We start from the raw sequence: 17,999 nt of genomic DNA, 5'->3' as shown, positions 1-17,999 counted from the left end.
AAAGGCAGGATTTACGGGCAAGGTCGTTTTGACCTAAGGGTAGGATTTATGGTAAGTACACAAGGAAAAGTGATAAAATAGAGATCTTTGAGGCGCTTCTGGAACTGGAGTTAGTCAGAAGCCAACACGGAAGATTTGCCTTCAAGGTGAAGTTGCCTTTAGCCTCCACATAAGTACACACTCCTGGACTCTAAGTGCTTAAATGAAGTGACTATTTTCATTTTAGTATAGATTTAATAGCAACTATAGTGGCATCAGAACTTCATGAATATTGTTCACAGATGATTTTGGTAGCTTAGATAAGAATTATTACATTGTTCTTTATATTTTTCACAGAATTGCTTTTCAAAGTCTTTTGAAAATTTAGTTTTACAGGGGGTTTGTAGTTTCAATAATTACACACACACACACACAAAGGAGTAAAACAATAAAGAATTTTTCATCTTGCTACGAAGATTTTAACTGCCATAGATTTTTGTTCTTAATTTTTATTAATTCTATATTTTTTATGATTTTTAATAAATGTCTAGACGCATGTAAACACCACTCCAATGAAGAAATGAACATTTTTTTCTCACCAGAAAGTTCCCTTTGCAGTCAGTCCTACTTCCTTCCTCCACATCACACAAGTGATCTGACATCTAGCATTATAGATTAGCTTTATTTTTTCTGAAGTTTAAAGAAAGTGATCATACAGTGTATAGTCATTTGCATCTAGCTTCTTTTGTTCAATATTATGTCTCTGAAATTCAATCATATTGTTTTCTGTATCTGTAGTTAGTTCATTTTCATTGATATTATTCCATTGTTTAAATTTACCACAATTTGTTTAGTCAGTCACCTGTTGACAGAGTAATTGTTTCCAATTATTTGTGTGTGTGTGTGTGTGTGTGTGTGTGTGTGGTTTGTATTCTTTATTTACTCATCCATTCAGCAACCGTTTTTTGTTTGTTTTTTAATTTATTTATTTTACTTTAGGTGAATACTGTATCTGGCATTTCTCCCCATGTTATCCCTCCCCACCCTCCCCGCACTTCCCACCCCTTGCTGTCTATCCCCTCCCTCACCAACTGCCCCCAAGGTGTGATGCTCCTCTCCCTGAATTCCCGTGTTCTCATTGTTCAGCACCCACCTATGAGTAAGGACAGGTGGTGTTTCGCTTTCTATTCTTGTGTCAGTTTTCTCAGAATGATGGTTTCCAGATTCATCCAAGTCCCTAAGAAGGACATAAACTCATCATTTTTTATGGCTGTGTAGTATTCCATGGTGTATATATACCACGTTTTCTTTTTCCAGTCTAACATTGATGGGCATTTGGGTTGGTTCCAGGTCTTTGCTATTGTACACAGGGCTGCAATGAACATATGTGTGCATGTGTCTTTATAGTAGAATATTTTATAGTTCTTTGGGTATATACCCAGTAATGGGATTGCTGGGTCAAATGGAATTTCTATTTCTAGATCCTCAAGGAATCACCACACTGTCTTTCACAATGGTTGAACTAATTTACACTCCCACCAACTGTGTAAGAGTGTTCCTTTTTCTCCAAATCCTCTCCAGCATCTGTTGTCTCCAGATTTTGTAATGATCGCCATTCTAACTGGTGTGAGATGGTATCTCAATGTGGTTTTGATTTGCATTTCTCTAGTACCAGTGATGGTGAGCATTTTTTCATGTGTTTGTTGGCCTCATATTTGTCTTTTTTTGAAAAGTGTCTGTTCATATCCTTCACCCACTTTTGAATGGGGTTGTTTGTTTTTTTTTCATGTATATCTGTTTTAGTTCTTTGTAGATTCTGGATATTAGCCATTTGTCAGATGGGTAGATTGAAAAATTTTTTCCCATTCTGTTGGTTGACAATTTGCTCTAATGATGGTTTCTTTTGCTGTACAGAAGCTCTGAATCTTAATTAGATCCCATTTGTCTATCTCAGCTTTTATTGCCATTGCTTTTGGTGTTTTAGTCATGAAGTCCTTGCCTATGCCTATGTCCTGGATGGTTTTGCCTACGTTTTCTTCTAGTGTTTTTATGGTGTTAGGTTTTATGTTTAAGTCTTTAATCAATCTGGAGTTAATTTTAGTATGAGGTGACAGGTAGGGGTCCGATTTCTGCTTTCTGCACATGGCTAGCCAGTTTTCCCAATACCATTTATTAACATGGAGTCCTTTCCCCATTGCTTCTTTTTGTTGGATTTGTCAAAGATCAGATGGTTGTAGATGTGTGGTGTTCCCTCTGGGGCCTCTTCTGTTCCATTGGTCTATGTGTCTGCTTTGGTACCAGTACCATGCTGTTTTGATTACTGTAGCCTTGTAGTATAGTTTGAAGTCTGGCAGCATGATGCCTTTGGCTTTGTTCTTTTTGCTTAGGATTGTCTTGGCTCTGCAGGCTCTCTTGTGATTCCATATGAAGTTTAAAGCGGTTTTTTCCAGTTCTGTGAAGAAGGTCCTTGGTAACTTGATGGCGATAGCATTCAATCTATAGATTACTTTGGGCAATATGGCCATTTTCACAATATTAATTCCTCCTAACCATGACCAGGAATAAATTTCTACAAGCATTTTTGTATAAGTCTTTTCTGGAAAGATATTTTTATTTCTCTTGGGTGAATGCCCAGGAGTGAAATTGATGAGGTATATGGGAAGTGGATATTTAACTCTATAGTGGCTGTATACTATTGCACTTCCATTCATGGTGTATTAGAGTTTCAGTTACTCTGCATCCTCAGCAGCCATTGAAATGCTGATACTTTTTAAATTTAGAGATTCTACTGGGAGGCAGCAAGATTTAATCTAGATTAGATTAGCTATCAATCTAAATCAAATTTATTTTAATTTCTCTAATTAATGATATTGAATATTTTTTCTGTATTTATTGGCAATTTACTATTTCTATTTTGTAATGTTTCCTCATGTTTTTATAGTGGGATGTTTAGTATTATTAGGTTATGAGTTACTTTGATATTCAAATGTCAAGTCCTTTCCACAGACATGTAATGAAATGTTTTCTTCCATTATGGGGCATGACTTTTCATGTCTTTTAATAGTATTTTTGAAAAGCAAGTATTTAAACTTGCTGATGTCACGTTTGATTATTTATATTTCTTATTTCCTTTTTCACAAATGGTTTTACCTTACAACAGCTTAATTTCATTTATCTAACCTCCTTTTTTGGTCTTTTTTAAGGAACTAAAAGTTAATAGTTAATATATATTAAACAACACCTGGCACTATTATTATTATTATTATTATTATTATCATTTGAGACAGAGTTTCGCTCTTGTTACCCAGGCTGGAGTGCAATGGCGCAATCTCGGCTCACCGCAACCTCCGCCTCCTGGGTTCAGGCAATTCTCCTGCCTCAGCCTCCCGAGTAGCTGGGATTACAGGCACGCGCCACCATGCCCAGCTAATTTTTTGTATTTTTAGTAGAGAAGGGGTTTCACCATGTTGACCAGGATGGTCTCGATCTCTTGACCTCATGATCCATCCGCCTCGGCCTCCCAAAGTGCTGGGATTACAGGCGTGAGCCACCGCGCCCGGCCTCTTATTTTTTATTAGACAATATTTTCTTTGTAAAGAAGTCAGAAGAATAAACCACTATGTTTATTTGTGAAGCTCTTTGTCTCTTCTTTCAGATCCAAGCTTTTATTTGGTATCATTTTCTTCAGCCGGAAGAATATCTTTCAGCACTGCTTGTAGTGCAGGTTTCCTGATGACTGTCACTTTCCGTTTTCATTCATCCAACTATGTATTTCTATCAACGTCTTTTGTGAAGGACATTATAATTAGAAATTATATTTTGGTATCTTTAAAATTTTATCTGTGTTTTTTAGAAGTTTTTCAACTATATGTCTAAATAATGCTTTTGTCTATTTGTTTGTATTCATCCTACTTAGGCTTCACTGAGTGTCTTGATCTATAATTTGATTATTTAAAGCAAATTTAGGACTACTTTATTCTTTATTTTTGAATATATTCCTTCCTTTCTTCCTTCCTTCCTTCCTCCCTCCCTCTTTCCGTTCCTCTTTCCCTCCCTCCCTCTTCCTTCCTTCTTTCTTTTTCTTTTTCCTTCCTTTGTTCCTTCCTTCTTTCTCTCCATTCTTCTCCCCCTCCCTCTTTCTTTTTTTTTTCTTTCCTTCTTTCTTCTTTCTTTCTTTCTCTTTCCCTTTCTGGGTTTTTCATTATGCTTAAATTAATCTATTTAATATTTTCTCACAAATTCCTGAGGTTCTGTTATTCTTTAACGCTATTCTATTTTTCAAAATGGGTAATTTCTATTTATCTGTCTTTGATTTCACTGACATTTATTTTCTGATATCTTCAAGCTCCTGTCATTGAAGGTCAAATTCAGATTTGTGTACCCATGTGCAGCTGATGCAGAACACTGACAAACAGGTGTTTGGAGTAGAGAAAGGTTTATTTGATTTTGCCAAAGTGAGAAGACAAGAGGGCAAGATCTCTCAAATCTGCCTTAACAAATAGAAGAAGCAGGGAGTTTTCATGTAGCCAGGGAGCAAGGGAGGGGAGGTTTCAGGGAATCAGAGAAAAAGGCTATATTTCATCCGTCTCAGATAACACCTGAGCAATCAGATTTCTGTGAGTCAGCAGCCGGTTGCAAATGAATGCTTCAGGGCATTCATTACTTCTGCAAAACCTTTTTGTGAAGCTGAAGTTATCTCTTTCTGCTTTACAAACAAATTATACATCAGCATTTTATAATTACATTACAGGGAAAAAGATTACTGGGCAAAAAACTAGGGCAGGCAAGCAAGGGCCTGCTCCCAATTTTTATTATTTAATTCACTAAAAGTGCTGGGATGCTGAACTCTCAAATGCCCTAGTAACACCACGATTGAATTAATTTTGGAAAAATTGCATATTTGTTTGGAGACTTTTGTAGTTTATTTTCTTGTTTGCTGATATTCCATTTACTGATTATGATAAAAGATTGCTATAATACTTTGAATGTATATTTCTTTGTTTCTTTGAACGTATTGTAGTAGTTGCTTTGAAGATTTTGTTTGTTAAATTTAACATTTTTGTGATCTTTGGGTCAATTTTTATTGAGTAATTATTTTGTTGATATGGTTGGGTGTATGTTTAACAATTTAAGAAACTACAACATGCTTTTCCAAAATTGTTGTACCATTTTACATTTTCCTCAGAGTATGAAAGTTCCAGTTTTTCATATCCTTTTCAGCAACTCTGTATGTTTGGTATTTTTAATTTTAATCTTTCAAATAGTTGTATAGTGATATCTCATTGTAGTCTTAATTTAAATTTCCCTAAAGACAAATGATATTGAGCATTTCTTCATGTCTTTATTTGCCAGCCACGTATCTTTTTTGGTGAAATGTCTGTTTAAATATTTTCTTATTTTTTAAATTGAGCTCCTATATTCAATTGAGTTTGAAAGCCATTTATATACTCTAGACTCAATTCTTTTGTCAGGTGTACTATTTGCAAACATTTTCTCCCAGTATATAGCTTATCTCTTCATCCTCAGCCTTGTCTTTTGAGGAGCAGAGGTTATTAATTTTATGAAATCCCACTTAACAGTTTGTTTTATCATCTATCATGCATTTAGTGTCACATCTGGGGAATCTTTACTGTCTTAAGACTACAATTGTTTTCCCCTATATTCTTATAGATGTTTCAAAGTTTTAGGTTTTGAATTTTGACCTGTGATCTACTTTGAATTATTTTTTATATGTGGTTAAAAAGTATAAATGGAATCTATTTTGGTTTATTTTGCCTATGAATATCTAATTGATATGAGACAATTTGTTAAAAAGACCTCTGACTTTTGCCTCTTCATTGAACATGACCACCTCACTCTGTTTGGTCTCCATCTCACTGTGCTTTGTTTTGGAAACTGTTCTCAGACAAAGTGCAGAGATATTCAAGGGCTTCACCTATTGAGTGTTTCTTCTTTCAGACATTGCTGTCTTGAGTTGATCATATTCTAGTGCTGAAAAAAGAGTGACCTTGCATGTTTATTTAGCTGTTTTTTAGGGGAGAGGAAGAGAAAAACAGAGAGAGATTAAAAACTGATACTTTTGCTCCCAGGATCACTATATACTTATCTAATCACTCAGGTGAGACTATATTCTTAAAATGCCTAAACTTCCTAATTCTGTGCCTAAGAAATTTGGCAATATTTCAGTGTTGGAGTAATTTCGATGATTCATCAAGCAAATGTCTTTGTTATTAACTTTAACTTGTATTTTTTCATTTATACAACCATTTTTTTGGTGCTTAACCTTCCACACACTGTAATATAAGCCCTTTGGGAAGTGTATTATGTCTTTATTGACACAATTTTGCACTATAGTTATGTAATTCCAAATCAGTATGATAGAAAAATCTTTCAGTCACTTTTTTTGAGGAATCTCCTTTTGTTTCTTGAATGTGGAAGCCTAAATACTGTTTTTGTCTATGCTCAGCAACTGTAAATTGTTACGAGATGATTACTAGGCAAAAGAGTAATGAAAAACTATACTCTCTAATTACATTAAGACAACGAGACACTCCAGTTTCCATGAAAAGTTAGGAGAAAAACACAGTGTGAGTTGAGGGTGAATGTGGGTCATCGACTGTGGAGTAGCCAGGGTAACTGCATTGGAATTAGAAGCTGCAGGAAGAGGAAAAGAAGTATAATTTAAGTAATTTAGAAAGAAGATTTTGACTTGGAAATGATTGCTAATGAAAATAATGAATATTTTTTAAGAGCAAGCCTACTTTAGGCCAAGTAAAAGTAATTGTGGAAAAAGAAAGTTTTGCTGAACTTGAAACCTATAGCTAATAAAGCTAGACCATAAATAATTTTAAAAAATTACTCTTTTGGCCTGTCTGGGTTTAATTTCCATATCATACGTATCATTTTTAAAGCAGAAAGAATTTTGTAAAGAACATAACTTTCGGATAAGACAGCTGGGGATGCAAATCCTAATGCCAGCCTTGTAAGTGGCGTCACCTTGGTAAAATTACCTTTGAGGTTCCGTGTCTTCTGCTAAAGTGGGCTGTGGTAGCATATAGAGTTGTGATAAGATAAAATTTGATAATTTACATGTTTTTGGCAAAACATCAATTGGGCACAGATTATTATTTATTATTATGAATGTTGCTATTATTTTCATCATCAGTCAAGAAATCCAACCTGAGAGTTGGTTATTTCTATGATAATTTAGCAACAACAAAATGATACAGAGGTAAAATAGCTCCCAGGTAGGAGACTCAGGAAAATGCCTATACCCCTAGAAGTAGGAAAGATGGGGAAGTAGACTGAGGAAGTGAGAAAACTGTGGTGCTGATAACAAGCATGGAATCTCGACCATCGTATAGGATGAGACCTACATATGATTCTCACTACCATATTCACCTTTACAGAAGCCAACTATATTTTACTTAGCTTTAGATAGGTAAATTCCCACACTTTCTCTTGGATATGCCTATTTGGAAGGAAAGATTACAGAATGTGTTACATTTGAAAAAACAGCGGAATAAGAATGACTCATATTGCAAGTGTTAATAGCATTTACAAAAACCATATCAGAAAGGTAGCTAATACATTTCCGAAATTAAAATCAAATTGAAGGTTAAATAAAAAGGTGCAGCACTTTTAGAAGCAATTTGGCATTCTACACGATGAGCCTTAAACTCTCCATGCTGTTTGAGTTAGAAAGAATCCATCTGGGAAGCCATTCTACAGATGTAATCCAATATATGGGATAATCTACATGTGTTAGTTTTAAAGTCTTAGTATTATTTGTAATATGAATTTTACAATTTACTGTAAATATGCAGCAACAAGGAAGTGATTGATAAATTATTAAAATCACAAAGTTATTAACACCATTAAACCATGTTGTAATATAGCAATAAAGCTATTCAATATATTAAATCCAAAATGCACTATATTTACAAAATGATTATAACAATGAAAAATAAATACACTGTTTTATTTATTAACATATCAGGATATTGATGTTATGCAAGTAGAGAGATTGGAATATTGTTTTTCCTTTGTTTTTATTTTTTATCTAAATGTTTTAAATAATAAAATAATTCTCTCATACTTTGTTTTATGAAAGTGGAAACCATTTAATATAAAAATAAGGACTGGTGGTGCTTTTTCAGGAATGTTTTATGAAAACGAAAACCATTTAGTTTAAAAATAGGGACTGGTGGTGCTTTTTCAGGAATTTACCATAAATTTACTATAAAATTTACCATAAATAAATATACATAAACTTTAATGATTTAACAGAATCTGGTTTCAGTGAACTTAGAATTCATACAATTTAGATTTTAACCTAATTCTTATCTCTCCTAGGGTTCTCTCTATATCTCTTTCTAACTGGACTTACAGCTTTAGCACATCTCATTATAAAAGTTATATTCTCTGATTTTCGGTCAGTCCAGTTTTCAAAGTAGTGAAAATGTTCTTTCTTCTGTTGATTTAAATCAGTTTCCTTATAGATTACATTCACATGTGAGGTCTAATCTCTCTTTTACTTAGCTGTCTTCCAAATGTATATACCCTAATCATACAAAAACAAAGCAAAACAAATACAAACCAAGCAACAAAATACACCGATTCCCATTTACCTGACATTGAGTCTCCTCAGTTTTCCAGTCACACTATTCTTAATGCATTTGAAATTTATCTTTATCTTCTTTAAAGTTTATCACTGAGATTTGAGTACATTTCTGCAGTTTTGAACTCACTAGCCCTGAGCAGGAAGAGACCAGCAACTTTCTTCCATCCCATTAATGAATCTTAAAATCTGATTCGCTTCTTTTGGCTTCATAGGAAAAATGTTTTTAAAGGGGCGTAGTTTATAAGCAGAGATTACTTTTGAGCTTTAAGTTTGATCATAATTGGCTTTCTAATAAAAAAAAGTAAAATCCATTTCTGTGCTTCCATCCTCTCAGCTTTCCAGAAATCAATAAGCCTGTGAAAAACAGCCCACAAAACATGCATTCCACTCAATAAGGTGTTAGTGAATCAATGCAAGCAAAGAAAAATTATTTTATGGGAGCAAAAACTTTATACTCTATTAAATTTAACTGTTTAATCATACTTTGCAGTACATTTTAAATGTGTCTTTAGGGAATAAGAACTATATCAAAGGGTTTTCTTTACTTTGCTTTTATATATTTCTTATAGCAAAGAGTATTAATCTATTTAAGACACATTTTTAAGACAATTTCCTGACCTAAAGATATATTATTTATTGATTGAGGCATATGAGTTTTATTCATCCTATTCCTTCTTTACTTAAGATGATTCCTTGAATTATAGTTGTCATAAATTGATTTTAGGATTTCAAGATCTAGCTTCTTTCAATTCTCTTTAAGATCTCATTGATCATTTTTTCTTGGATTGAATTTCTAGAATAAATATACCATGTGCAGTGTGTACCGGTTCTTCATGAACATTAATAAATTAATAGCATTCTACGCTCGCTAAAGTCTAGTTTTCCGAGAATTTTCAAAATGAAGACACCTTTATCTTATGTCCAAGTTATTAGGTTGGTCACTTATCTGTATACATAAAATAGTTTATCTACACTTAAAACAGTGCTGGCAAGGATGTTATATTCTTTCCCTGTATTTGAATACACAGTCACCCATGCAAAAAGACCATTTAGCGCAGGAACTCGTGTTTCCTTAAAGTTTATAAATAGACAGCTTGCAGAACAGTAATGACTCCTCCAAAGCACAGCTTTAAAGTTCGGTTTTAAACTGGGCAATCATTAATAATCGAATTCTCCAATGGGGAAAGGATTCCCTGTTCAACAAATGGTGCTGGGAAAACTGGCTAGCCATGTGTAGAAAGCAGAAACTGGACCCCTTCCTGACACCTTACACTAAAATTAACTCCAGATGGATTAAAGACTTAAACATAAGACCTGGCACCATAAAAACCCTAGAAGGAAATCTAGGCAAAACCATCCAGGACATAGGAGTAGGCAAGGACTTCATGAACAAAACACCAAAAGCATTGGCAACAAAAGCCAAAATAGACAAATGGGACCTAATGAAACTCCACAGCTTCTGCACAGCAAAAGAAACAGTCTCTAGTGTGAATCGGCAACCAACAGAATGGGAAAAAATTTTTGCAGTTTACCCATCTGACAAAGGGCTGATATCCAGAATTTACAAAGAACTCAAACAGATTTACAGGAAAAAAACAAACAAGCCCATTCAAAAGTGGTCAAAGGATATGAACAGACACTTTACGAAAGAAGACATATATGAGGCCAACAATCATATGAAAAAATGCTCATCATCACTGGTCATCAGAGAGATGCAAATCAAAACCACATTGAGATACCATCTCACGCCAGTTAGAACGGCGATCATTAAAAAATCTGGAGACAACAGATGCTGGAGAGGATGTGGAGAAAAAGGAACACTTTTACACTGTTGGTGGGAGTGTAAATTAGTCCAACCATTGTGGAAGACGGTGTGGCGATTCCTCAAGGCCTTAGAAATAGAAATTCCATTTGACCCAGCAATCCCATTACTGGGTACATATCCAAAAGACTATAAATCGTTCTACTACAAGGACACATGCACACAAATGTTCATTGCAGCACTGTTGACAATAGCAAAGACCTGGAATCAACCCACATGCCCATTGATAATAGACTGGATTGGGAAAATGTGGCACATATACACCATGGAATATTATGCAGCAATCAGAAATGATGAGTTTGTGTCGTTTGTAGGGACATGGATGAATCTGGAGAACATCATTCTCAGCAAACTGACACAAGAACAGAAAATGAAACACCGCATATTCTCACTCATAGGCGGGTGATGAAAAATGAGATCACATGGACACAGAGAGAGGAGTACTAAACACTGGGGTCTATGGGGGGAAAGGGGAGGGCCAGTGGGAGGGGGAGGTGGGGAGGGATTGCCAGGGGAGAAATGCCAAATGTGGGTGAAGGGGAGAAAGCAAACAAAACACACTGCAATGTGTGTACCTATGCAACTGTATTGCATGCTCTGCACATGTACCCCAAAACCTAAAATGCAATAAAAAAAAAAAAAAGTAAAAAAAAAAAAGAAATAATCAAATTCTCAACCTGGATCTTTAAACACAGTATACAAAAGAAAATAAGTGGGCTTGAAAAACCATTATGGAGAGAAAGCATATTCTATTGAAATGAACAAAATGTGTTAGCACCACCTGAAGCACTATGTAATAGGCAGGTATTTTTCATATAAACACATCAGGAAGTAGCCTGCCTTCTCTCTCTAGTAGAGAATACACAGCATTAACAAACCCTCAAACACCTTTTTCTTGAGATTGTTAACTGAATTTACATACATTTTTCTTATGGCTTTTTGCCCCAGAGTTCTATGCTATTTCTCAAATTCTTATGATTACATGAGAATGTGGTTCATTTTTAGGCAATGATGAAGGCTTTGGCAAAGAGCAACACTTACTTATGTCTCAATTCTTCTGCTCTCTAGAAAAGGCCCTCTCTCAACCTTTGGCATCATAAAGAGTTCATTGTGATTAAAAATTAATCATAGGATGGGATACTTAGTACTTTAAGACCCTTGACCTAATCCTTGACAGTATCGTCAATTATATGCCTCCCACGCATGCGCACACCCCGTATTATATTTCCTAATATCATAAACCAAAATTATATTATTTTTAGGTTACTTATTTCTGCCTCTCCAAATAGAATACAAAGAAAAAGTTTTTACTGGTTCAACTGCTGGAACCAAAGTGTCCAGTAGAGTGTCTTGATCGCAGTAGGTAGTCTTATTTTTTATTAAATAACCTAATTAAAGACATTATATAGATATACTTAATAAGTAGGTAAATAATCAAATGTATAAATAAATAAATGAACTAATAATTGTAATAGTAGAACCCTTGTCTTTATTTAAAACCACAGGAAGGACTAACAGTGCTTACTTAAAATTTAAAATGGGAGGCTACAAAGAAAAACATTGACTCAATTAGCTATAGATTTTATGATATTTTGGGATCAGTGATTAAAATGGAAACTTTCATAATGGCAATTAGTTTGTTGGCATTAACTTCACACTAGTGAATGTAAAGCAGCAACAGGAAAATCTAAAGAAAACTTTGAGAATTTGTAAATGGAGTCTTAATGAAAAGTAGGATGTAAAAGATCAAAACTGTGATCCTTTGTATAGAGGAAGTTTTAGAAGTTACTGGAGTACTTATATTCACTGAGTGAATTCAAGGGTTGATGTTTTGGAGATTTCATATGGATGTATTTAATAGCATATACCCAGGTAATACTGGAAGTTTCCATCAGTTTTTCTGGCTGCTGTCCCTCGTTACAGACTCAAACATAATCTGAAACGCCATTGGTCTTCTCCAATTGAACTCAACTTCTTAATTTAGTTTTCCTTTTAGACTTTACCTTTTGCGTTTATGCCTGAAGCTACTGCTATAGACACATATGGCTGTATATTGAATATATATGTTTATATACTTACATTTTGTATTTCTCTGGAGCTATCTTCGTACACATGCTTTATTCACACCGAGACCCATGTTACCCTGCATTAAAAACAAATGTGACAGAACCCAACTGAAATTTTCACATACAACTTTAATTTCATCATCTCCTTTTCAGGGACAATTCAATACGCGTTGGGCACTTTCTCTGGGGCAGATACTTTAGATCCTACAGTATGATACTTAAAACATGTAGCAAACAACATGGCCTCCTGAATAAGCAAATGATGTGGTTTAGTAGAAGCTGATAAAAGCTGATGGGAAATAAAAAAGGGAGAAGATGATGAGATAATCGGGAATGTGAAAAAGAAGCGTCAGCAATGATTTTACATAATTAGAGATATGGTTATTAAGGATGTAGAATGTAAGTACAGGTATAAAGGCTTACTTTGATAAACTGCACTGTATGTAAAATAATATGGAGATAGAAGTGACTGAGGCAGAGAGATCAGTCAGGGGAAAATCAGGATTGCTCATTTTAGTGGCCATCAGGTAGTGCATTATTCAGAGACGTTTTGTATTTGAGGTACTTAATGGAATAAATCTTAAGATATTCAACCAACAGTTTGGAACTCTAGTGCAGCACTTTGTAGAGAATTTGAGATTGTAGATGACTTTTTGTATTCTGTGACCACACTTTCTACGTTTGGGGTATCCTTTTACATTATTGCTTAGTTTCTTACTCTAGAAACAAAAAGATGCCAGGAAAAACCTTCCTAGCCTTCTGTGCAGCTGTAGTCCAGATGCACAATGAAGGCTCTAGTGATAAGGTTTGTTTATGCTTATTTTAAAACAAAAAGCTAGTACATGAAAAAGCAAGGGTAATACTTACTCAAGTTTTTGAGGGGGCAGAAAAGCGCCACTTATTTTCAGTGTTACAAATAGATAAATGATGCTGGAGTGACAGATCTGTGTCTAGTCCTGTTTTCATGTGACCATTTCTATGACACTTTGGGTGAGTTATTTCTAACTGTCTACCCTCCAAACCAAGCTCCATAGCCCTTCCCCCAAATTCTGTGTTTAGCAAAACACCCTTTAATAAATTTGTTTTCTGACTGATTCAGGCAGAGTTACAATTGTTTAGTAATAAAAAAACAAAACAAAACTACTAACTGACAGTGGAACCAAAGGCATATATGAAGATGTCACATGTGAATACATGCAATAATTAAAATATAAGCATAAAGAGTACAAATAAAATAATTGAGAACTAAAGAAAATGCAGAGTTGAGTGGGAATATATTTGGAAGGAGAGACAAAAATCTGAACAGGAGTAGTCTTAATATGGGAGAAAAACCACTAAGTGCTTTCCAAATAATAATAACATTAGAGAGCATTTCAGGGAAGCCTCAAATTCCATAGAGATCATTGAAAACCTTATTCAGAATTTTTAAGAGCATTTCTTTTAGTAAAGAGATAATTTAGTGACATTCTCACAAACTCACATCTACCTAAATTAAGAAAGCACCATGAGGTAATCACATTAGTAATCTAACTAGTAATGTTTCAACCACATTCACCACCCTCCACATCACATTGTTTAGTGCTTCATTCCTTCAAGTACACACACACACACACACACGCACACACACGTGAATTTGTCATGATTGCCAGGTAACACATTCCAGGAGGGTATGCAATGTTATTTATATTTTCCTCGTGTCCTAGTCTAGGATACTGCACCAAGTATTCTCCAGGCATTGAGGCTGTCTTTGTGTTTCATGGTATTTCTCATGTTCCTACTTACTTTTGCTGCATTAGCCTGTTTCTTGACACATGCAATTTTCCATACTGCATTTTAGGGCCAAAGTAGGCTCTCAGTTATGTCACAATAATTTTGTGTTTCATTCAGGTCTTTGTTTCTTGAGCTGAACATCTTCTCTGTGCTTTGTTGTGTATATCTGTGCATTTTCTCAAAGCCCAAGGGAAGAATGAGACAGAAGTGCATGATGCTAGCAGTCACTCAGTACTGAGGTCTGTAAGTAAAGCATAGTTCCTTTAGCCATATGTCAATGGAGCATAGCTCCTCTATAAATCTTAGCAAACCCCTTTGGGGTTCCACTGATTCAGTTGCTAAGAAATTTGTTATTCAGAAATATTGAGAATAGCTTTGGTGCTTCTTCCACTGACCTCCCTCTTTTAGATGAGGTTCTTGAGCCATTTTGAATGCTGAATGCCAGCTTCCAACACTGGTATTGAATACAATTGAAACCTCTGCTCACCACTAACTCCTCCATGGTCATATAATTGATTTCCAGAAATTTGTTCCTGTTACTTTAATTAAGGTTAACAAAAAAATATTACCCACCTCCTATCATCTCAATTGAACCTGACTCTTAACAGAAGCTCCAGAAGTAAACTCTCCTACAAGTTGGTCGTCAGCATCTGTAACCCAGGCTTTTCTGCTCATTAATTATTTTGAGTGTGTTCATGAATAATGTAAAATTACGGAGCAACAAAACTACAAGATATAGTCCCAAAATTTGAATTTTAGATATTTCCCAAAAAAAAAAAAAGAAACCATGACTTACAACCTTCTTTATTGACAATTTCTCACCTGCAGAGTGACTGTATTAAAGAGCGCCTTTGAAAGTTAGATATAATATATTACAGTTTCCTGGTAACAGCATTGTCTTCAGACCTAGACAGAAGGGCAGCTGCTTTACACTCCACATATGTGGTCTGTGGCAACATGCCACACCCACACTAAAAGGCTATGAAATAACATAAGGGCAGCAATAAAATTATTCTAATCAAATGCAGAACTTTAACAGTTCAGATGAAATTCCCGGACTGTCTTAGTCTTTACTAAATGAACATTTAATTATGATCAATATAATAAGAATATTAAAAAGACAATTATTTCCATCAATTTCACATCTCAGAAGAAACAAATGCAACTCTGATCTATTAGAAAGATTAAAAAAATATTCAGAAAATTAGCAAATTATATGAAAACTCATGAAAATATTCATCACATCTTTCTGGCATTGTAAGAATGCTTCTATCAAAACATCTTCTGATTCAATTTAATAATATAGAATTACTTTGGGTTACATGGCAGAAATTTCAGTATTTTATTTTGAATCATTTTTAAAATGTGTAAAAAAGAAAATATAGTAACTAGCTTTTAAATACTAACTTAGAATGAATGTGACGTGGTGCTGAGAAGAATGTATATATTGTTGATTTGGGTTCAAACTATGCTACAAGGCTAAAGTAACAAAATCAGCATTGTCCTGCTACCAAAACATATAGACCAATGGAACAGAACAGAAGCCTCAGAAACAATGCCACATGTCTACAACCATTTGATCTTTGATAAACCTGACAAAAACAAGGAATGGGGAAACAATTCCCTATTTAATAAATGGTGTTGGGAAAACTGACTAGCATATGCAGAAAACCGAAGCTGGACCCCTTCCTTATACCTTATAAAAAATTAAATCAAGATAAATTAAAGACTTAAATATAAGCACTAAAACCATAAAATCAAAGGATTATAAATCATTCTGTTATAAAGATACATGCACACGTTTGTTTTTTGTGGCACTGTTCACAATAACAAAGACTTGGAACCAACACAAATGCCCACCAATGATAGACTGGATAAAGAAAATGTGGCACATAGACACTGTGGAACACTATGCAGCCATAAAAAGATGAGTTCATGTCCTTTCCAAGGACATGGATAAAGCTGAAAACCATCATTCTCAGCAAACTAACACAAGAACAGAAAACCAACATTGCATGTTCTCACTCATAAATGGGAGCTGAACAATGAGAACACATGGACACAGAGAAGGGAACATCACACACTGGGCCTGTCTGGGAGTGGGGAGCTAGAAAAGGGCTAGCATTAGGAGAAATAGCTAATGTAAATGACAGGCTGATGGCAAACCACCATGGCATGTGTGTACCTAATGTAGATTACAGGTTGATAGCAAACCACCATGGCATGTGTGTACCTAATGTAGATTACAGGTTGATGGCAAACCACCATGGCATGTGTGTACCTAATGTAGATTACAGGTTGATGGCAAACCACCATGGCATGTGTGTACCTAATGTAGATTACAGGCTGATGGCAAACCACCATGGCATGTGTGTACCTAATATAGATTACAGGTTGATGGCAAACCACCATGGCATGTGTGTACCTAATGTAGATTACAGGTTGATGGCAAACCACCATGGCAGAGGTATACCTTTATCACAAACCTGCACATTCTGCCCACGTACCCCAGAACTTAAAGTATAATAATAATAATATAATAATAAATACTAACTTAAAATGCAATGTATTTTGCTTCTACTATTACACTTTATATTTAGTTTTTCCAGCTCAGTTATCTATGGCTGATACTGAAAAAATTTGATACATTTGATACTCTATTAAAAGACCACAAATCCAATTGGAGACAAAACAGTTCATATTTAATTATAGAACTGAAGAACAAAGCTAACTAAATAAAAAAAAATCAACTGTATTCAACTGAGACAAACACATTAGAAAATGAAACATTAGTATATTATTAAAAGAATGATATCTTATATCTACATGTAATCCCACATAATGTGGTACATCTTTTGATCTCTACCAGCATAGCGTATACTAGAAAAAAAGAAACAGTTCTGAACTTATTATGTATTGTCTTAAAATTTGATCTATGATGAACAAATTCATATGAAGGTTAAAAATAATTTAACGACAGAAATAATTCCTATGTGAGATGAAAAATTAGGCTAATATTATTAATCAAATGCATAATAAATTTAGAGAATATGTAATATTTAAAATAAATAATTAGAAAAAATGCAGCTTCTGGAATGGTAGCATGGTAAGTTTTATAAACCTTCTCCCCAAAAAAATGATCATATTGAAGAAATTATTTTATAGAAGTCTTTGGAAATTATTTCATAGCAAATAAAAAAACATTTTTTTTTCCTGTGGCCCTTAGCCGTTACTTGCTTTCTCCTTCTCTCTCCCTATCTCAACATTTCTTTTATTTCTTTTCTTTTTTTTTCAGACTCTCCAATCTGAATGAGTAGAGACAAGAAAATGAGGCTCTCTCTCTCTTCATCTCCCAGTTAAAGGATGTGCTATCTCACCAGAAGAGGTAGGTTGCCAGCTTTTCTCATACCTCTCAGCTAAATTAAGTTGCCAATGCTAAATTTCTAGCATTTGAAGCTAACGGTATGAGTTTTTCTTCATCCACTGAGCCCTGACTAGTAAGGTGGAGGCTCACTCCTACTCATGGCAAGCCAAAAATGTTGAGTAAATAATCATTTCTTCTCCAGTTCCCTCATACAGTGGAAGATACATGTGGGGGAGGCAACCTGAGAAGATGAGCAGTTACCTTCCCTACCAATATTATATCCCCATCCCAACACGTAGGTCCTTGGAGATGCCTGTAGGCACTGGTTCTGAAAGTTCTTCCTAATTTTCTCTGCCCTCCTGATCCTCGAAGACA

General features: G+C 34.8%; 1 protein-coding gene across 2 annotated transcripts in view; it reads left to right on the top strand.

Moving 5' to 3' along the window:
• Positions 1-17,999, top strand: part of LOC118145584 (uncharacterized) — a 440,827-nt gene that overhangs the window by 224,107 nt on the left and 198,721 nt on the right. For both annotated transcript variants that reach the window (XM_078339361.1, XM_078339362.1), the window contains exon 4: positions 17,556-17,645. The gene's annotated coding sequence lies outside the window, so the exon portion shown is untranslated. The remainder of the gene's footprint in view (positions 1-17,555; positions 17,646-17,999) is intronic.

The sequence above is a fragment of the Callithrix jacchus genome, chromosome 10 (assembly GCF_049354715.1).
Source record: "Callithrix jacchus isolate 240 chromosome 10, calJac240_pri, whole genome shotgun sequence".
Lineage (NCBI taxonomy): Eukaryota > Metazoa > Chordata > Mammalia > Primates > Cebidae > Callithrix > Callithrix jacchus.
The sequence above is the reverse complement of the archived record's forward strand: the minus strand, read 5'-3'. Positions and strand labels throughout refer to the sequence as shown.